Genomic DNA, 22,598 nt, shown 5'->3' with positions numbered 1-22,598 from the left:
ATAATGTCTTTAAAACTGACACCATTTCGCGTAATCAAACTAGTGCATGCTTCCCTTAATCTTGTATCGCATATGATCGTCTAGAGCAGATAATTGAATCAAATCGATTGCGCCGGTCCAACAACATATGCGGTCAAAGAGTGGTCCACGAGAGGCGTAGCGAATCATAGTAAGTACGGTGCTTTAGAATAATTGGACCCTGAACCCTGACTGCGCATAGTCAGTGTATGCTTCACCACGGGCGAAATTCCTTGTGTAAAAGAATCGATTTGATTCCATCACTCTAATAGAATTAGGTACGAGTGTTGAGGTAAGCTTTAAAGCACAACAGAATAACAATGAAATTATTAAATTTCCAACTTTGAGTTTCGCTAGAAACGAAAAAAAGAATCTTCTGCTTTATACAGTGACAAAGTGATTCACTGCTCGTCGAGCAGCGAGGAAAAGATTATTCTTGCTTGTTGGTAGAATACATGTTTAGATTATTATGTCACTGAAATTTGCATTTGAACTGCGCAAGCAGGAGTCAATTGTGTCCGATCAGAGTTTGCTGTATGCATATTTTTTTTGCTGTATGCGAATGTTTTTTTGTGAATCATATAAAATTAAGGTTTCGATGAACATCTAATAATTAATCAAGTATCTGGGCTTTAGACCTTCTCAGAATGCATCTTAACTGACCAACGATTTTTTCTGCGATGCTATTTTTAACCGGAAGATATATATTTCTTAAGCCGCTCCTATCGTTATCGCTCTGAAAGCTTTGCGTCACAAGGCGGAATCTAAGAGACTGCTTTTTTCTCGTAGTGAATAATAAAAAACCGTCGCGACGTTTTTAACTACACAAACGGGCGGCCGAATTTGCGTTGTGCACCGCCATAATAAACTTGAAAGATTGAACATCAAAACGAAGAATAAAAAAACAAAGACTCCTATAATTACCGTCTGCTCGAGCACTGGTACGAAATTTAGAATGATGAATCAATAAAAAATCGCGAATATATTTCCTGTTGTACGATGGTGTGTCCAGGGGGTAGCCTAAATGTAGCATCTTTTATGTTCGTTAGGTGAATTATGTTCTTTATTCTAAATCAAGAGACACAACTGAAAGATACTCTGCGGATGCGTAAAACAGTGCCCCCGCCTAGCTGGAAATTTTGGTACGCTAGAGGCACTGCTTTTCGCCACTCCTAAAACGACCGGATCGGGAAACCTTGGTATCCAAGCGTGTATCTTCTCGATTTGCATACAGATTTATTTGGTCAAATATTGGCTCCGGTGACAATGCCAATAATAAACTGTTTGCCTAATTTGTTCGCGCAACCTTTCAGAATTTTGGAGTGGGGTGAGCTTCGTGGGAAGGAATATTAGAAATAATTTTTTTCCGCATGTTCGATTACCAGTTTTTTTTTTAACGGTTTTTAAGACTACAAACTCCGGCGTGACAAAGTTAATTCTAAGCACTAGATTGCACGATCGTGTGTGTGTTTTTTTAAGATTCTACCGGTTCGTAATTAGATTTACAGCAGGTGTTTTACACTCGGTACTCTAAGCTGAAGATGAGAGCACAAAAAATATGAAGGTTGTCCGGATTCTGTGCGAGTTGTCGTCTTTCACTTCATCGCGCTGATCATGCGACTGAATGGATTGTGAACACTCGATCGTCTAGAGCGCAAGTTCCGATACGTCCGTAAGCGCATATTTGGCCCGGTAATGTACGAGCGTTCATATCTAATGTCTAATTGCTGCCATTGCTCTTGCCTGCAGAAGACATTGGATGCGGTCACAGCGGGAACTTGAAGAGTGGTCTACCTTGGCCATCGTTGATGCTGCCGACAGAAAAAAATATACATAACAACAACAGGCTCGGTACTTCTTCGGTTTCCGCTGCCGCGGTGGCTTTCGCTGACCGTGAATTTGGCCATAAGTGGCCTGGTGGCGGCGGCGGTGCGCTTTTGGGATGGCTTCGCGCTCGGTTGGCATTGTCCGGAGTGACTCGTTTCTATTTCGACGGCACCGGGTCTAAGGTTCACGTTTTTACGGTGTACGGCTTCACGCGACTGCGTGCGGGTTTTGCTGGTGGTACTTGGAAAACTCACTTCAAACCATCGGTTGTTGAGTATATATGGTCTGTTAGAGTGAACCATGGGTTTCACGTGTATGTGAAGAACATGGTGTGAAAATTCTACTAGATTTACATATCTATGTGTATGTGCTTAATATAATCACATGCTCCAATCGGAACCCCGTGAGTCACGCAAGTTGAGCTTGGTCGCAGAAAAATTTATCCTTGCACGCACATACCCATGTGCTTGTGGCAATAGCGGTGAGTAAAAGTATGCTCCACTTTAGAATACTAACTGTTTCTACCTTCGATTAAAGGTTATTGGCAAAGAGATATCTAATGTCTGTTTACGATGAAGGAAAAAAAAACGCTTGCCATGAAAAGTTTGAAGTTAGAATATAGTTTTCGCATATATATGGAACACCGTGAACAATAAACAATATACACCGTTTTACTGTACTAAAAACAAGCCCACAAAGATTATTGAGTCTAATTTCAAGAAAAAATATTTGATGACATAAAATTACCTTTGGCCTCGTAAAAAAATAATATGTATTGAGTCGTAAAATTACCTGGAAAAAAATAAAGAAAAAACTGTTAAAAATGTGAAAAATCTGAAAAATGTTAAGAATAACAAAACCAGTATAGATTCCAACATGAATCTCAGATACCTATATCAAAAATATTATAATGTTAAAAGTGTCAATAATGTGAAAAATGTGAAAATTTTTTAAAAGATTAATATTGAAAAAAAAAAAAAACATGGCATCCGAAAAAAATACCTCAGAAATTTTGAAAATTGCATAGTGCCATGTATGCATGTATGTATGTATGACAGAAATGTCATAGATGTCAAAATGTTAAAATTTTTATAAATGCCAAATTTTAAAAAAGTATTAAAAACAATAAAAAATTCAAATATCATAAAATTGTCAGAAATTCATAAGGCCAAAAATGTAGAAAATATCAAAAAATGTCATTGAATTGTTTGAATTTTTTGCTATTGACACATTCTATCGTGATGTTACAACGTTTTGACTATTCTGTTGGCAACATTTTAATTCTAACTAGTAATTTTTTTTCATGAAACCCTTTGATATTATTACAGATTCAAAAAGTAGACAAAATTCCCGATAAGAATGATGTATAAGATTTTTGTTTACTTTGTTTATATTACCTTGGGGAGTAAAAATGTAGCGTGACGTTACAACGCGCGAGAAATTGAGGTGTCGGAACTTTTCTTACAAAAGTCAAAAACTCTGCTTTATTAGGTATTTTATAACAATTTCTTCTTCCACGATTTTATAACAAATAATAATCGAACATTTTGCCATGTTCAGAATGCCTATAACTGGTAACATCTATATTTGAGAAGCTTTCATATTTCGTGACGTTACAACGCTCATTTTTCAGCCAGGGGTATTCTTACTCCGTTGTAACGTCACGAAAATATGAATCAGTCGATATCCATTATTTATCACATATTTCTTAGTCATTTTCATAAGAAATAGCTCAATATCTGATTTTATATATTTCTAGTTCTACTTTATGCACTTGGTTTGTGGGGTTATCCATAAACTACGTATCAAATTTACTTTGTAGTTTAATGTTTGGGAATGCAGAACCAAACTTAAACTCGGAGATTTTCAGTGAAGGAATGTGAGTTATGATCAAATCAATTCTTTTCATAAGTGACATTTGTATCATAAATATTCTCAAAAGTGTCTTATATGACATTATGTGTAAAACATATTAAATTTATTTTTATTGTAGTTTTTTCACAATGTCTGAGTATGTAAGCAGTTTATTCAGCATTTATATCAAAAACAAGTTTACAAATGTGTCCTTAATTCCATTAAATACAAGAAACCTTTAAAAAATTATAATAATAACACAAAAATGCCGCTTTTTTGCTTTTTTCGCTCCCGTAATATTTCCTTGATTTTTTAAAACTCACACTACTTATTCAAGAAAATTCGAGTGCATTTTTGCCGCTGATGATTTTTTCATCTAGACTTGCCCCAAAAATAAATAGCTGGCTTATTCCACAATATGGTGTTGGTCGTTCAAAAATGTTCTTCTCATCGTTAAATGTGGTGATGTCACGTCCCGTAATTTCGATAACCATCACATTCGGAAGATTGGCTTGAGCGATGCGGACGAAGTATTCATTTCATTACCTTGCGTCAATAGTTTCTTAGTTCAATAGGAAGTTGACAATTTTCAATCTCCCGTCACGCAATGCATTGTAATATAATATAATAGAATAATATTAGAATTTTTTAGAATGTAACGTTACTCATGGATGACCCACAGTTTAATAATTAAAAACATTAATCCAATTTACAAAATTTTTTCTCTGTTATATGACAGATGTAACGTGAACTAATTTAGACGCATCTAGTATGTTTTTAAACATAGACGAATATTATATAAGGGGAGAAAAAAAATTTCGTGACGTTACAACGCAAACTAAACCCGGTTGTAACTCAAGTTGTATTCAACCTAGCTGCGATCTTTTAGTATCAAATTAAAGGTATTTTTGAGTAAAAAGTAAAAACAAAATATTACTTTGATTAACGCTTTCCCGCTCATGGTGATTCTAAAGCACCAAGAATTATAAACATCATATCTTGACATAAAATAGTTTGTTGTGCTTACGATTGTTCCATAAACTTTTATATGCTACCCCAGAGCATCACTGGGCATTTTCTTCGAAATTCTACAGTTGGCAGTAATTTTAGTTAGTCTACAAAGTGTTCAGCTTGAATTTTCTCGTGAAGCTATATATTTTAATGATAAACCTTGTGAGCGGGAGAGGGTTAAATGTAAGGAGTTCCCATGAAGTAAAAATCTGTACTTTTTTCGTGACGTTACAACGCTAAATTACCCCTGTTTTCATATTGGCTTTAGATCAACATATTTGAAATTTCATTCCGAAACCCTTTAGGCATTGAATAAAGCACTTTGTTTACAGTCATATAACATAAAAAATGTATTATAAATACATACTCCTGATCAATTGTAACAATTAAAAAAATATGTAACCAAAAACGCTTGTTTTTTGTTAATTTTACTTGAACTTTGCAATTAGTTTTCTGCAGTTTCTTAAACAACAAGTTTTTGGAAGGTTCAAACACTATAGAATCTAGGAAAAATATTTACATTGCTGAAATATGCATTTCAAAAATTGGTTTGTTGGTGTAGCTTCGCAGAGAATGTATCTATTTCTTGGTATAGTTTTTATCAATTGCTGATCGGCCATTATTTTTGATATTATTAGCTAGTTTTGTGTGATTTTAAGTGTCTTAAAGATTCATGTATTTTGTTTGTTTGTCATGTTTTACCTTTTTTGTGTCATATCTCATTTCATCTTGTTTTAATTTTTTTTCAATCAATTACGTATACATAGTTGTATCTTATTTGTCATTTCTCGCAAACCATCGTTATTTTGTTGTTATTTTATTATTTTTGTTGTTGATGCAAATTTTATCCTTTTTGCAACTTTTATTTCCAATTTTGATTTCATATTAGAATAATCGCCTTTTCGTTTGCGGTTTGTGTCATCGGTGACTGTTTTTCATAATATTTTATTGTCAATTTTATAGTTTTATTACATTTGTTTCTTGTTTTCGTATTTTATAATAAATGTATTTATCAATTTATATATGTATATATTTTCATATATGTTTTCTGTTTTTTGTTCAAAGATTTTTTTTTGTTATTTTCTTCATATTTCGGCTCTTTTTGTTATGTTTTGGTCCGGCTTTTACAATTTTTGTATTATGTTAAATAATTTTTGTTTTGACTATTGTAACATTTCTACACATGGGTTATTTTAGTAATACGTTTTGTCGTTCAATTTGCATTTGTTAGTTATACTTGTAACTAGTCGGCCGAATCGCTCCCCGATGATAAGCGGGTGGCTTAAATGCGCCACTCTCCTAAGAGAGACTAACCGCCGAGATGTGATTGCCCAGCCTGAAACCTTCCAAGAGGAGGTTCTTTTTATCCCGTTTCGGGAAGAGAAGCTGTCCGCTGACCTTACAATGACTCGCTATATTCCGCAACAGAAGCGCGTCAGATGACTTGCCTACGCTGCAAACCTAGTGCCCTTAAACGCCGTACTTGATTTCGCAGAAACAAAACGGCAGAGGGTTGATTTTCATCACTGGCCCAATCCAGTCTCGCAGAACTAAGATTGACCAGTGTAAATTCGGGAGCTTTCCGAGCTGTTTTCGGAGCCTGCCACCCCAGTAAAATAATACAAAAAAAAAAACAGCGAAACTTCACGAAACCCCGAACCAGTGAAAAACCTTAACCCATCTACTAGGACAGTCTATCGCTTTTCATAGAAACCGCTGTTTTCTGCAGTATAACTACTGCGGTTTGTTCCAGTGAGATTTGGTACCTTCTATCACATTTCAGCATTTTCTTATCATTGGTTTTGATTTACAATTTCGCTTCACTAGGCCTAGTCATTTCTTTATCCTAACTCATTCCTTTCCCGATTTATTCCCTATCTTCTGTGCAATTCTGCTGTCGTCAAAGGGGCAAGTGTGCGGCGGGGGCAAATCTTCACTAGATTCGGCTTAGGGTCACGGCCCTAGCTTAGTCGCATGCGCATGGACAAAAATAAGATGGGAGTACTCACTCTTTACCGGTTTTCATGAGGGTGGGTCGCCTTACAATTGCGTAGCCGCCATTCCTGGTTACTGCTGCTGCGTCGTTCTGCTTCGTACCACGCGGGTCCTTTCACCGATGTCCTATCGGTACGCTACCAGCGCTACGTTGGGTCGAAATCGGGTGTCTCCACTCTATCCGTCTAGCCTATTGTTCTCCTCGAACGTCTGCTGCTGCCTGGCAGCGCACAGCGTGCGCCTCGATCAGTGAATCATCAAGGGTGATGGTGCCGATTACTGATCTTTCGACCTGTTCCGTACAGGCATAAACGTTTGACGATGCTCGTGTTCGGAATCGTGTTGTGCAGCAAAGCCGCGGGGATATCCGTGATGTCGCATTCGATGCAGGCTTCTTCCGTTCTCTTGATTTTTGCCCAAATTTCCTTTTCTACCTGCCAAACCCCTTGGAGAACTAGACTTTCTCTCACACAGAGTGAGTAATTATCCACATTTAGGCGTAGAGTATTTCAGTCGCAGAGTTCCTTTTCACTCTTTATCATCACGTGTTAGGGATAAACATTTATTTGCTCTTTCAGTTTAAGAGGGAGTAGTTTTCGTTAGCTTCTCCTTTACTAGAAGAGAAATTGGCCAAATATCAAAACATTTAGGTTCACATTGAAGCCACATCCTAACCGTTTTAATATTATAGGAAGATTCACAACTCACCATGGGTGCGTATTCTGTAGAAAGTTCGATTTTATACTGTTTTCGCCGCACCCCAGAGCGATGGGAACGGTAACGCAATGCTCAGTTGGTCGCCGAGCAATTTATTTCATTTTTCTTGCGTGCGCGGATGAGCAATTTACAAGAGTTTCACTGGATTTTCGCTCTGTCAAATTAGGATCGTTTTTTCGTCAAAGAAACTATTACTCTGCGCTCTCTACAGCAGATGGTGTGATGCACATTGAATGTAAGCTCGCAGTTGTTAAGAGGGAAGAAAACTCTTTCTCTTTAAGATGAAGATGAGCAAAACAAAGCCTGAATCGATGAGCGGTGGCGATTCTAATGGAAGAAAAGGTGGCCAGCACGTGTCGTTTCATTATCTACCGCCTTTGGGCAAGATTCCGCTTCTTACCTTTATGCACACTTTGCACACTAGAATTTTTTACGCACTGGGGAAAGGAACTGTCCTTAGTAAATTAAATAAAGAGTTTCACTGATTTTTTTTGAACCACCTGTCTCAAACATCGCGCGGATCTGTACTGTGCAGATCGTTCCTACCTCTTTTACTAGTCAACTTAGAGTGAACGATCAAGCATTGGGATTCCTCAGATCAACCGTCCACGGTAACTTCGTTACCGGAACCTGTCTAGCGAGGATTATTGCCCACGCTAAAAGCCCGAAGGTTGCAGTTTCGGCAAAGTCATCTTCTTCTAGCGTGCATCTTTAACCCAGCATCCAGTATCCCATCCCCGAGGATAGAGAGGAAAAGGAAACTCTCCCAGTGACGCAATAGGTCAATAGACTTATTCGGCTGGGTCAATCTACTCTTCGACCGCCAGCGATGCATGCAAAGCAACGTAAGCGAACGTAAGGGAACTCGTTGCTCTGGTCAAATGTTATGCCAATTACTACTTTTTGAGCCTGTTGCGGTAATCTCAACAGCAGATTATTTTTAAAAAATATTGAAGCGTATAAATTATAAAATTAACACTAGCATGCATTTTGCGTAATGCAAACTAAATTAAATAGGAAAACATCTGTGATCAACTTTACCATTAGTAAGATTAATATTTGAAAATAAATAGTTCCAAGGTGCTCGTTACATACTTCACTTTTTTATGTTATTTATTACCGTATATTGTGGGTTTTCATTTTTCTGGCTTTTTTTGTTGTTCTCCCGTATTTATATGCCATTTTTTCATAAAACCTTCTTTCATTTGATGCTCAAATTTTGTCATTTTTTATCATTATTTGGAAATGTTTGTTATTGTCAGTTGTTTCGTTTTTTGCCTTTTTAGCAGTTGTGTGTTTTGTATATTTTGGCTCGTACTTGTAATTATTTTTTTTATTTTATATCAGTGTTTAATCAGTATTAGACAATTTTTTTAATAATTCGTTCCAACATTTCATTGAAATTTGTGTTATATATTTTGTTATAATTGGAATTGCTTTTCTTTCTAATGGCTATTTTTGTCATTTTTGTCAGCTGGTTGAGTATTGGGTTTTAATTTCTTGATTTTTTTTTCTGTTATTTATAATGTATTTTTGTCAAAAGTCGTTTTGTTGTTTGCTCGTTTGCCGTGTTTAACACATTTTTTGTGAATTGTTGAATTTATTTTTGTTCCGTTTTGTCGATACCTTTTCCTGCACTATTTTTGTCATTAATTTGTTGATTTTTATTCAAACATATTTTTTATGTTCACTTTTCTGTTATTTTTGTCGTTTTTCTGACATAATCATGTTTATTTTAGTAATTATTTTTGTTTTGCATTATGAAATTTGTTTTGTTTCTCTTGTATGTGGTTTTCTTTGAAATATTATATTTTTGTTTTTTTTTCGTCATATTTTTGCTGTCAATGTTTTCTTTTATTGTCATTTCTTGGAGTTTTGATATTATTTTTTAGTTTTGATATTATTCGTCTTGCTGCGTACGGTTGTGTACAGCATTCGCAATCAATTTTATTTTCTATTTTATACATGGAGTCTGCCTGCGTTTGTGCACTTATTTTCGGTTTTCGGTCATTTGTTTGTCAGTTTTCGCAGTTCGTTGTTATATTTGCTGTGTTGCGTTATTTTGCTGTATATTGTCAATTTTTTGATTATTACTTATTGGAGTTTTTTCTTGCGTTTTTTATCCTTTTTTGCTATTGTTTTTCGTCATCTCTTATTAACATTTGTTTTGTCTGGTTTGGTTTGATTATTTGACCATGTTTATATGATTGCTTATCTTCTTTTTGAGTGTTGTCTAATTTCCGATTTTTCATTATTTTTTGTCCTTCTTTCGTTATTTGTTTTCCATTTTTTTTGTTATGGTTTTGTGACTATTTTCTTCTATTTTTTTCTGCTGGAACAGTTTCGAAAATACATTACATACATTATATCGTTTATTTTGGTCAATTTTTGTCGTCTTCTGCTAATTTTTTGTAATTTCTCCTCATTGTCGCATTGTTTAGTTTCATTGCTTCTTCATTTCTTTTTTTTTCTATTTTATTTATATGTTATTTATTTGGCTTCATTTGTTATGTGGATATTGAAAAAAAAATCATTGTTTTGTTACTGTTTTGCAGTTCTTTAACGCGTTTAAATGGTTTTGTGTTGTTTGTTTAATATTTTGTTTTGTACCTATAATCATTTCTTTATTTTCTGCTAATATTGAATCTTTTCCTTGACAATTTGTTGACATTGGTTCACACTATTGTTATATATTTTGTTATATGTATATAATTGAAATTATTTGTTCGGTTATTTTACACTGACTGTTTTCGCCTACTAAATCGTTAGCTCGTTTAAGATTCTTATGTTTTGTTTATTTTTGACATTTTATTGTATATTTAAGTAATTTTATTTTGCTATGCTATATAATAAATTAATTTTTTTTTCACGTAATTTCCCGATTTCGATGGATATGTGTTTTGTTCTCCTTGTTTGTTAAAAAAATTCAATCACGAAGAATGTATCAAAAATGTGAAAAATGGCAAGAAATGGAAGTTTTTTATTTGTCATTTTTAGTTAATTTGTCCTTGTAGTTAGGGTTTGCAATATTCCTGAGAATAGATTTCCCGGGAAACGGGAATGAAAAATCTCATTTCCCGGGAATTCCCGGGAATCGGGAAAGGAAAAAATCCTTAGCAAAAATGAGATTTCAAATAAAGTTTATTAATAAAAAGTTTCAAACAAGCGTTTACAATTTAATTATCAATTGAAAAACAAAATTTATTCAAGTTCACTCCAGAAATTCATAAACAATCGTCTATCAATCGCCTCAGTTCCGCTGACAATTTTTCGTTAGGCCCAAATAATGTAGTTCCCTTCTGTAAAACTTTGCTTAAGATCGCTGAATCACCGCTGGTGTCTGATTTCTAAAATGCCTTTAAATCACCGATTCCAGCTCTTGCTACATTTCATTAGAAACTGAAGAGTCCAATACTTTTAGTTTGTTGAAGTTAAATCTGAGTGTTTGGCAGCCAGATTTTAGAGCATTTGAATGCCTTCGTAATTAATATGAAATCGCGGCCACGACCCAAGTTACGCTGACTGAGTTTTATTAATTTATTTATTTCTGGTCGCATTGATTTACGGGTTTCAATGAATTTTATCAATTTACAGGTTTCAGAATTTTTTGTCAATAAACAAAGAAAAAATTAAGCAAGCTTTTAGTTTATTATTTTCGTGTCATTTTTGGTTTTCAATTTTCATCCGGAAATTTTACCTTTACCATTTTTTCTAGCATATTTGTTACCATTTGTGTCTCATCCGGCACGTTTGGGACATGTTCGAATCAAGTGGAAAAAAATCAATGTCCAATTTATTTTTTTTCTTCTCTAGATTTTACCCCTTTTCGCCTATTTTAGTATTTTTCGTTAGATTTCACTGCTACGCAACAAAAAATAATAAACTCCATTATTTCCTCGAATCCAAAGTTTCGTTAGATTTACCGGAAAGTGTTTTTTTGACCGTGATACAATGGAAATTCCACTGTAAAATAATAAAAAAAGGAAATATTTATTTTATATTCGGTAATCGCTTTTTTCAGTATTTTTTCTGTGATTCGATTATCCGAAAGACTCGATTATCCGGAATGAACATTTTGATGATGTTCCGGATAATCGAGTGCGACCTGTATTGTTGTTTTTATCGTGTTGTTTCATCTAATAGTCTTTGTTTCAACACATACTTGGCAAGTTTTAGCTGCCTGATGTTTTGTTATTGTTTTGAAATTTTTCATCTGTTTTGTATCAGTTCTTGTATGTTTTGTTGCTTGTACAATTTTCAATTTTTGACAAATTTCTGAATTATTTATTGCGACATTTTTTGACACCATCGCCATCTAGTTTGTTACATGTTTAGTCATATTTGTCAGCTCTTGTATTCCCTATTAGGTTGACATTGCTTGTAATTTGGTTTGTCATTTTGAACTTTTTATGTCAGAAGTCATTTTTATGTTTGTTCCTCGTGGCGTTCTGTCATTTTATTGTAAATTTAAGAACTTATTTTAGTTTTGCTTTTTCAACATTTTTTTCTGAATATTCTTTCGTCATTTTCAACATATATTTTGTCAGAAATAGACATATAACAGACATGTAGACTTTATATTGTAATTCTTGCCATTATTTGGTATTTTATTGTATTTTTTTATTATTTTTGTTTTACTTTGTCATTATTTCGTTTTATTCCTTTACCTATCGTTTTCGTTTATTTTAATTAGTTTGTCAAAGATTTAATTGTCTTTTCCTAAAATTTACTTGTCGTTTTCAACATATTTTTTGTCAAAAATTATTTTTATGTTGACCTCTCTTATATTTTTCATCATTTTTGGATAATTTATTTTGAATTTCGATCATAATTTTTGTTTTGTTTTCTGGCTAATATACTATTGTCAGTTTTTTGGTACAATGGAATGGGGTGAAATTGATCAATTTTTATAATATTTCCCAATTAACTAAGTAAATTTTTCCCAATAGTATATATTTAAAACAAGTACTGGTATGTGCTCCAGAAAACTTCTTTGGCTATTGGTGAAATTTCTATCGTCTACTTCATGAAATCAATTGGAGAACTTTATAAGGTACTATGAGATAAATCAGGGTGAAATTGATCACCGTTGAAATCCATACATTCTATAGGAAATGTGTTTTATTCTCGATATGTTCATGGTAAAAAATGATTTCTGAACTGAAAAATATCGATCACAGCTGGCTTTGAAACTAAAATAATGATATTTCAGGATAAAATTTATTTATTTTGGTTCACGAGATGCAGTTTGTTAAATTTGCTCTCATTTGATCATCGTTAGATCAATTTCAATTCGGTTTGTTGAAAAAGCTTGAAAACTAGCTCTGAAACTAAAATCTTTGTGGTTTCCTGCGAATTCTTCAGTATTACTTTAATGATATGGAATAATCATTGTTGAAAATAATATTTTTAAGCTTTTATGCAACTTTACTCACTACTCCAAATTTAACGTTATTCACCCTTAATTAAGATTACTTTAAGTAAATTCATTTCTTTTTTTGTTAGTTGGAAACTTGTTTGATCAAATTTGATTGAGTTCTGACTGAGTTAGAAGAATTTTTCGAAAATATGTAAAATTGCACCGGGCATGCAAGGGTTAACTTTGACAGGTATGTGAAACGTGTTGCATTTTTGACCACATAAATATTGCATAGTGTTATAATATCAATGTCTTTTGATAAGTATTTTTCATTACGAATTTTCAGGTGATCAATTCCACGGTATATATTGGTATTTAATTTTTTTCTATTTTTTCGCAATTGTTATACGTTCAAGGTAGAGAGAAGCCTCGTTTCGTTTGAATTTCGACGACTGACGTCTCTTTACTGAATCGTACAGTTGTGTACGGCATCCACAGCGAATTTTGATTTTCTACTTTAAACTAGGACTTTGATATTAGCCTACCTTGTTTTCTGTAGTCCAGGGTCAATGCTGTGTTTGTGCACTTAGGCCTGCGATTAATTTCGAAACAATTCAATCTTCGACTGTTTTTGCTTGTAGATTTGAAATCTAAAACCAGATTCATTTTTAAATTTCTGAAAATTTTAAAGATGGTAAAATGCTAAAATTATCAAGAATGACAATTTAAAAATATCAAAACTGTATGAAAAAATTAAAATATGAAAAATGTCAAAATATAAAAATATGTACAAGGAATAACAAGAAAAAACTGGGTAAGACGTAATAATTAGAGAAATTTTAAACTATAAAGTTTTACGTTATTCATAGCTTCTGAAAAAATAGTGTTAAATGCACATATAAGAAGATATTGTCCTTAATAATTTAAAGTGTGTGAATGAGTGAGTTAGAAAATGAGTTAGAAATAACATCAACCCATATATATCCTATAGAGTTTGTCAAGATAGTCAGTTACAAAACCTAATTTTACTTCAATATCACACATCGCAAGTATTTAAGTTTTCAATCGAAAAGCATTAAAAACACAACTCCGTACGAAGTTAACAACACGAGTGTAGGCACTACTACAAGTATCATCTCCCTTCGATGATCATATCGTTTAAGTATTTTGTTTCAGTTGTCCGGCCCATCCTCCGATGTTGCCGTATGGTTAAAAAAGGGCTATAGCATCATCCGATAATGACAGTAATGACCATATATTAAGTATATCTTCTCGAAACGATCTCCCAGAATCGCTGGATGCTGCTCGCGACACCAGTCGATAATATGTAACCGAATAGAAGGGACAATACACGACCCACTCTGAACGACTTGAACGGTACTTGACATTCAACCACAATCAACTTATTTGCCTGCACTCCAGAGGGTTCTTAAGCGCGGTGCTTGTGCGAAGTTCTCCCTCAACGCTTAGTACAGAGCTCTCCGGTAAATGAGTCAAGTAATCACTCTCTATTTCTAACGGGCGCCGTCCACCTGTGATGTGACGTAACACACCGTGGAAAATACATCGTTTGTTTGTTCGTGATTTGTTTTGACGGTGTTTTACTGTTTCATACCTCGTACAGCCGAAATTACCCTAGCGTGTAATAATCAACACCAAATCTTGCGTGTGATGTAGGTACTAAGCAGTGCAATAATTGTCACCCGTTAACCAACAAAAAAAGAGCTGTCTGTCTGTCTCGTCTGGTAACTAAATACGATCATGATCAAGCTGCGGCACAAGCCTCGTTTTATGTGAGTAAGCATTTGAATGCGTTAGACATTAGATAACACAGATGGGTTTTCTTGAATGGAGCAAGACTGACACCAGCTGGGGCACAAAGTATGTATAATCTCTTTTTATTGTGGCTTACACATAGATGCACACGACTGCTGTAATTACACGCAACAAACGAATGAAAATAAACCGCACGAGTGCTTCATCATTTTGCGCTATTATTCAATTCGCCAAAAACCCAAACGAGAAGGTGGTTGGTTAATATGAGGAGCACGTAAAATAGCATCCTTCTGTGGCACCTAATTAAAATTCTTGACAACTAGGCTGGACAATTAGCAGAACTGAAATCCTCGAATATCTCGCACGCTCGAATTAAAAAGTGAAGGTCAGTATATAGTGCCCCAAACCGTAGATGGACCGACGGCAGGACGTAAATCACCGCACAGAATGCGCGGCCGCGAAAGAAAATATCAACTTGAACTTGCCGCTCTTTGGTTCGGGTCAGCAATTAGGACGACACGCAAGCAGCTCACGCTCAGGAGGACTACACTAGGCGATGGACATCATTTAATCAAGCCAGTCATGCCTGCCAATTTTTGTATCATACCAGAAGGAGGTCGAAAGAGGACCATTAACTTCACTGCCACCGTCTCCCGGAACGAAACGTCGATACGGGGGTAGGGCGGATGAAACTGAAAGAGGAAAACAGCGAACCCGTCAATGTAAATTTCTTCTCAACGAGCTCGCGAAGTTGTAGTAAAACGATGATCAACGCAACGTAGGAATCTCACCCAACTCAGAGGTCAGTAGAGTTACGAGGTGATCAGCGTGTGCCACAGTCAGTTGCTGAAGGTGTGGGGAAGTGAGTGGAGGAGAAGTAAGTTTACATGTTCGTTTATTTGCCGCACTATAACGAGAGCTGCATATTGTCACCTTTTGTTTTCTGAAACCTTCTTGATAAGTCAATTTACGACGATGATAAACCACTTTTTTTGTTATGTTCAATTTTTGGTCTCCTCTCTATTTCAACATAATCTTCATATCCGCTTGTTCATGTGAATATTACATGCCTTGTTTTATTTTCTCTCTCTCTATCTTTGCGTTCATCACCTTGCGCCAATTGTGTGTCAGAAAAGAAGAGCTTAGCGGGATCGAAAATATTTATCCGCTGCGTACTGCTGATGCAATAGCCTAGTTTTATTGCTTCCCATTATTTATCTGTTGCCTTTGAATAATCTGAATTATGTTCATTTTACTTTTCAGTATGCAATGTCTAACATCATATTGCTCCAAAGGCCTATCACATTTTCTTATTGGTTGAAAATTCCTCAAAAAATGCAGTCCCGTTCACGCCGGTTTACTTCTGAGTGTATTCAAAGCTCAAAGCTCAATTCCGAGGAAAGATGATTTGTCAAAATGGGGAGTATCGCGGGTATCGATTACCCTATCTGCTCAGTCTCCCAGCCAGTCGTAACAAAACATTAGTAACCAAGCCCAGAATAGACTGCCCGACGACGTCGTCGTCGTTGTCGTCGCTGCCACTACTAGCGCCGCCGCCGCCGCCGCCGCCGCCGCCGCCACCGCTACCGGGTGTGTCTAAGTAAAGCAAACAAATTGCAACAACTCTCTAACTGTTGCCCGCGTGTTGCCAGGGGGGTTCGATGGATGTGCAGTTGCAGGTTGTTTTTGTGCGGCTTCCGTTCGAGTGACACGAAAGTGTGTTTAAGTTGTCATGCTATAAGGCTCACGGTCAGATCGCGTCGAGAGCAGCTGCACAAATCGCCGCTAAAAAATATGATCGAAACGATGCTCGTGTCTGATTTAAATGTTTCCGCGAGTGGGAAAGGGGGTTGCTAATTCGATAATGTAGTATGCATACACAGTGATATCTTGAGTTTCTTAATATTCGATGCCACGGTTATCATTTCTGGACTAATTTGAATGTTTTGTTTATGTTTGGTTGGATGATTCGGCAGTGATTGTAGAGGTCAAAGCTTGCGGAAGCTGTTTTTTGACGACAATATATGGGTGTCAATGAAACGAAACGATACATGTGGAAACGATTTGATTTTATTGAGTTATGGATTGAGCTTGAGATGGAAATTTTGAATGAGTTTGATGACGAATTTAACACTTCATCAGAAATTTGAATGAGAAATGAATATGCGATTGAACTATCCTCAATTTTAACATAATATGAGACTAGGTTCCGTTTCTTAGGCGTAATGGTTGTTCCAGGAATATCAATATTTTGGTTTATGAAGCCATTCCCACAGTTTTATAAAGCTTTTCAGGAACCAGAAGTCGCCATCGTAGGTTTTAGGTGTCGAGCATCGGTCTTCACACATGGCATACATGGGATAGTTTACATAATGCACGGAATTAGATGAAGAAAAAAAAAATAATGCACGGAATTTCCATAATTATTATTACAGGGATGGCTTCTTCCTTCTTTTAATACGTTATAAAATTTGCATGTTATTTATAAAAACACGTATATCAAGTTTAGTGTAAATCGGTTAACATAGGTTGAGCATATATTCAAATGTTGTTTTTCATAGAAATAGATTAGCCTAGAACTTGGATTGAGTTTAAAACTAAAATTGAAGTTTGTATGGAATTCGAAATTATACTTGGAACTGGAATTTGGTTTTTATTTCGAATTGTGGATTTGAATTACAAACAGATTTCAGAACATGATTTGAAACCAACTTGAGATTGCGTTTAGTCCTGTGCGCCGCCACGCCACGCCGCCGCCGCCGACACTTTTACGCACGCCGCCGCCGCCGATGATTTTCAGTCGGCGCGCCGCCGAGGAAATTTTTATCGCGCCGATAGTCATTTTTTTGCTGGTTGTTAAATTGTTTGTCTACTTGATTCTTAACCATTCTTATTACTTTTTTAGACATCCTGTCAACCCGGATGAACATATTTTCATTTATTTATGTTGAAATAAAAAAATCGAACATTAGAGTGTATATATATATTAGAGTGTATATATATATATATATATATATATATATATATATATATATATATATATATATATATATATATTTATATTTATATATATATATATATATATATATATATATATATATATATATATATATATATATATATATATATATATATATATATATATATATATATATATATATATATATATATATATATATATATATATATATGTATTTAGAAGTTTTTCTACGCCGCCGCCGCCGATGATATGGTCGGCGTACAGGTCTAATTGCGTTTTAAGTTCTATAGTTCAGCTGGGGTTTCAAGTTGTTTTGGGAACTTTGGGGTTAAGTTTAAACTGGGTTGATAATAAAAATAATATATTTCATTTAGATTTCAAGGTGGTCCTACTCTGGAAAGTCGAAATATATTGAATTTTCGTGATATTTTTTTCGGTTGTTTAGAGAAAAGTGAAATTTTCGGATATTTTTGGTGTTCATTAAGGTATTTTAAAATTAGTGAGTATTACGCTGTTGACAGCTGGGAAAGTGAATGCTTTCTCTAAAACAGCTGGTAGCTAACTGATGGTGAGTTTTTCTCAGCATCTACTGAACCGAATTTTCAGCATGAAAAAAAGGGATTATCTAACCTGTTACATAGCCGTTTTTAAAAGGCCCAAAAATTGTCAAAATGGCGGCCATTTTAGTGGTAACAAAAATTTTTTTAATGGAAAATCAATATTTAAAAAATCATAACAAATTGAAAAATTAGGATATTCGGCTATGTAACGAGTTGGACAATCCATTTTGACATGCTTAAAAAATATTCAGCTGATTCAGTTTAGAGAAAAACTAACCTTCAGTAAGGTACTGATTTAGAAAAGCATCCACGTCCCAGTTGCCAACAGCGTAATACTCACTATATGGCAAAATACATTTTCAAATAGGTATGCCTTAACACCAAAATACTCGATCACTTCACCTTACTCCCAACATTCGAAAAAAATATCACGAAAATTCATTATTTTTTTAACGTTCCACAGTAGGGTCCCTCCTCGATATGACAGTGGGATGGAAGTAAAAAGTAAGATTGAAGTGCAAGCTGATGCATTTCATCCTCAGGTTGGTATTAGCCAAATTCACAAATCGGAGCTTCATGTACATAAAATTCGCAATTATATTTCAAATTCGATTTCGAAATTTGATAAATTTGTAATCATTAACACCTTCCCAAAAAAGCATTTTTCAATAGCTTCTCCAAAATGAGTCGTGTTTCAAAAAATTAAACCAATAGTACAAAATGGCGACTTTAGCCTATAGAAACGTCCATGCAAAGTTTCAGCCAAATCAACAATGAAAATTTGAAAAAAAAAATCAAAACTGGGACTTTTTTGTGGAACTGCTCTATATTTAAAGAACCATTGATTTATTGACTTTTTATTGGGCATTTCATGTAATTTTCGATAATAATATGTACAATACCTGCCATAAGTTTGGAATCACTTCACTGAGTGTTGCAACAACCAATTGGAATATCATTCTGTGCCGAACACGCATCAGTACTGGACGTGTTTGGTGATCGGTCCGATAGAGTATAAAACAAAAGACGTGTGAACAAGTGTTGGCATTGTTTGCCTGGTCAAGTGAAATAAATCCGGGTTCAAGGTCGTGCCTTTGTGCAACTGTTTCGCATCGTGACTGCCAGCTGGTGCGTAAGCCGATTTGGCTGCTGGCTGGATTGTGCTACAGCAGTGGACGAGACACAAACGAGGAAAAAGAAGAAGCCATCAGTGTCAGCGAGTTGTATCGCTGTGTGGAGTGATCTCACACCTGGCTCGCTGCTGGTGGCTGTTTGGTGCTGCTGTATTGGTGCTGCTGGCTGTAACGGCTGCTACTTCGAACGATCGGACAACCAACCTTACTGGAAGGGAGAAATAAAAAGGTACGTGTTCTTGTCAGCGCTAGTGCGCTAAACTTAGCGCGATGGATGTAGATCCCTCGCCTCCCGCGCCACCATCCCCGAACCCCTCTGACCCTGACCCTTCTGTTACCCCCTCCCCTGTTCATTCTCCAGTCCCCCCTCGCCCCAGGCTTTACCCAGACGGAGCCCAGGGCAGCTATACTGTTTATTTTCGGCCAAAAGCAGGACCGAAATCGAAAAAGTTGAACCTCTTGCAGATTTCTAAAGACCTGACGAAGGAGTACAAGGGCGTGACCGAAATCTCCAAGGTCCGGCCTAACAAGCTCCGTGTCGTGGTCGGTAACCTGAAAGAGGCCAACGATATAGCTTGCTCTGAGCTCTTCACACGCGAGTATCGCGTTTACATACCCGCACGAGACGTGGAGATCGACGGTGTCATAACCGATTCGAGTCTGTCCGTCGAGTGTATACTGCAAAGTGCCAAAGGGTGCTTTAAGAACAAAACGTGTCCCGAAGTAAAGGTGCTCGACTGCAAGCAATTGCGGTCAGCATCGATCATCGGTGGCAAAACAGTATACACTCCGTCAGACTCGTTTCGAGTTACGTTCGCCGGGTCTGCACTACCAAGCCACGTCTCGATCCACCGGGTTCGTCTCCCTGTGAGGCTCTACGTGCCCCGCGTCATGAACTGCCTGAATTGCAAGCAGTTAGGCCATACAGCCGCCTACTGCTGCAATAAGGCACGTTGTGGCAAGTGTGGGGAGTCTCATGCGGAAGATTCTTGCAGTGTTAACGCTGAAAAGTGTATTCACTGCGGAGAAAATCTGCATGAGCTCTCGACATGTGCGGTGTACATGCAGCGCAGGGATAAAATAAAACGGTCTCTCAAAGAGCGTTCAAAGCGTTCCTACGCTGACATGCTGAAGAAGACCGTTACCACTTCTCCCGTTACTTCGAACCCCTTCGATCTGTTGTCCTCTGATGAAACCGATTCTGACGATTCACCAGCGGGAGCATCTTACGCCAATCCTGGGGAGTCTAGAAAGAGGAAAAATATTTCCTCTCCTAAACTTCCCAGAAAAGGTCCTAAGATTTCTCAAAGTGAAATGAAAGTTACAAACAAACCAAACAGTGCTGCGGAAAAACCGAAGCAAACTCCTCCTGGGCTGGCAAATTTAAAGTCCCAGAAGGAGTTCCCAGCATTGCCAGGAACATCTAAAACCCCAGTTGCTCCTTTTACACTCCCAGTTGATGAAACAAACTCTGGATTAGTGAAATTTTCTGACATTGTGGACTGGATTTTTGAAACTTTCAATGTACCCGATCCAATTAAAATTTTTCTTACAGCATTCCTCCCAACAGTTAGATCATTTTTGAAGCAGTTGACTGCCCAATGGCCTCTCCTTGCAGCGATTGTATCCTTCGATGCCCAATTAAACTGCGTATATGAAGGATTCTATCTCTGTCTTACAGTGGAATTGTAGAAGTATTTTACCAAAAATTGATTCGTTTAAAGTTTTGATAAATAAAAACAAATGCGATGCATTTTTCCTTTGTGAAACTTGGCTTACTTCAAATATTGATCTCAACTTCCATGATTTTAATATTATTCGCCTTGATCGAGACACCCCATATGGAGGAGTACTTTTAGGGATTAAAAAGTGCTATTCTTTCTATCGTATTAACCTCCCCTCGATTCCAGGCATCGAAGTTGTCGCATGTCAAATGACAATACAAGGTGAAGAGCTTTGTATTGCCTCAATATATATTCCCCCCAGAGCACAGGTTGGGCAACGGCTGCTATTTGATTTAATAGAACTTCTTCCCTCGCCACGTTTGATTTTGGGAGACTTCAACTCTCATGGCGTGGCTTGGGGTTCCCCATACAATGATAACCGCTCCTCTTTAATCTATAACCTTTGCGATGACTTCGACATGACTATTTTAAACAACGGTGAAATGACACGTATCCCGAAACCTCCAGCGCGCCCAAGCGCTTTGGATCTATCCTTATGTTCGACGTCGCTACGGTTGGATTGCACATGGAAGGTAATCCTCGATCCTCACGGTAGCGACCATCTGCCTATTCTTATTTCAATTACTAACGGGTCAACTCGCATGCGACCAATTGACATTCCGTATGACCTCACACGAAATGTCGATTGGAAGTTATACGAGGAAATGATTTCAAAAGCGGTCGAGTGGATTCAACATCATTCACCACTTGAAGAATACAACCTCCTCGCGGGCTTGATTCTCGACGCCGCGTTGCAAGCCCAAACGAAGAAATATCCCGGCGTAACGATCAAAGAACGGCCTCCCACTCCGTGGTGGGACCAAGAGTGCTCCGATGTCTACACGCAAAGATCCGACGCGTTTAAGGCCTACCAGACGGGAGGTATACCTGGCGACTATTTACGGTATTCGGAGCTTGATACCAAGCTTAAAAGCTTGGCTAAAGCAAAGAAACGTGGATATTGGCGTCGGTTCGTGAACGAGACGTCGAGGGAGACATCGATGAGCACTCTTTGGAACACAGCCCGAAGAATGCGGAATCGCGTAACGGTCAACGAAAGCGAGGAGTCTTCAAGTAGGTGGATATTTGATTTTGCCAGGAAAGTATGTCCGGACTCTGTTCCTGAGCAAAATATTGTTCGCGATGCGTCTCCGGGCCACGACGCGATAGAATCACCTTTTACGATGGCAGAATTTTCAGTTGCCCTCCTGTCCTGTAACAATAACGCGCCTGGATTAGATAGAATCAAATTCAACTTGTTGAAGAATCTACCCGGCAATGCCAAGAGGCGCTTGTTGAACTTGTGCAATAAGTTCCTGGAGCAAAACATTGTACCGCAGGATTGGAGGCAAGTGAAGGTGATCGCCATCCAAAAACCAGGGAAACCAGCTTCTAATCACAACTCTTATAGGCCGATTGCAATGCTATCCTGTATCCGGAAATTGATGGAAAAAATGATACTCCGTCGTTTAGACCACTGGGTCGAATCAAATGGTCTACTATCAGAAACTCAATTTGGCTTCCGCCGTGCCAAAGGGACGAATGATTGTCTTGCGTTGCTTTCAACAGATATTCAGCTGGCGCATGCTCGTAAAGAACAAATGGCGTCTGCGTTCTTGGACATTAAGGGGGCTTTTGATTCCG

At 36.8% G+C, this 22,598-nt stretch overlaps 1 protein-coding gene across 2 annotated transcripts in view; it reads right to left on the bottom strand.

Annotated features, from left to right (window-relative positions):
- LOC129722825 (lysosome membrane protein 2) overlaps positions 1-22,598 on the bottom strand; it is a 159,726-nt gene that overhangs the window by 96,732 nt on the left and 40,396 nt on the right. Inside the window, exon 2 of one of the 2 annotated variants that reach the window (XM_055676611.1) lies at positions 13,327-13,457. The exons of the other annotated variant lie outside the window; for it this stretch is intronic. The gene's annotated coding sequence lies outside the window, so the exon portion shown is untranslated. The remainder of the gene's footprint in view (positions 1-13,326; positions 13,458-22,598) is intronic. 2 annotated transcript variants of the gene reach the window in all.

This window comes from Wyeomyia smithii, chromosome 2 (genome assembly GCF_029784165.1).
Source record: "Wyeomyia smithii strain HCP4-BCI-WySm-NY-G18 chromosome 2, ASM2978416v1, whole genome shotgun sequence".
In the NCBI taxonomy this organism is placed as follows: domain Eukaryota; kingdom Metazoa; phylum Arthropoda; class Insecta; order Diptera; family Culicidae; genus Wyeomyia; species Wyeomyia smithii.
This window is presented reverse-complemented; position numbering and strand designations above follow the sequence as displayed.